This window comes from Piliocolobus tephrosceles, chromosome 3 (assembly GCF_002776525.5).
Source record: "Piliocolobus tephrosceles isolate RC106 chromosome 3, ASM277652v3, whole genome shotgun sequence".
Taxonomy (NCBI): Eukaryota; Metazoa; Chordata; class Mammalia; order Primates; family Cercopithecidae; genus Piliocolobus; species Piliocolobus tephrosceles.
This window is the reverse complement of record NC_045436.1, coordinates 134,242,024-134,242,261: the sequence shown is the minus strand read 5'-3', so window position 1 is coordinate 134,242,261 and position 238 is coordinate 134,242,024.

Here is a 238-nt window from a genome sequence, read left to right as displayed (position 1 = left end):
CTAACTTAGCTCAGAAAAGACAGCTTACAAAAAATTAGCCAGGCATGGTGGTGCACACCTGTAATCCCAGCTAGTTGGGAGGCTGAGGCATGAGAATCGCTTGAACCTGGGAGGCAGAGGTTGTGGTGAGCCGAGATCATGCCACTGCACTCCAGGAGCCTGTGCGACAGAGCAAGACTCTGTATCAAAATAAATAAATAAATAAATAAATAAATAAATAAATAAATAAATAAATAAA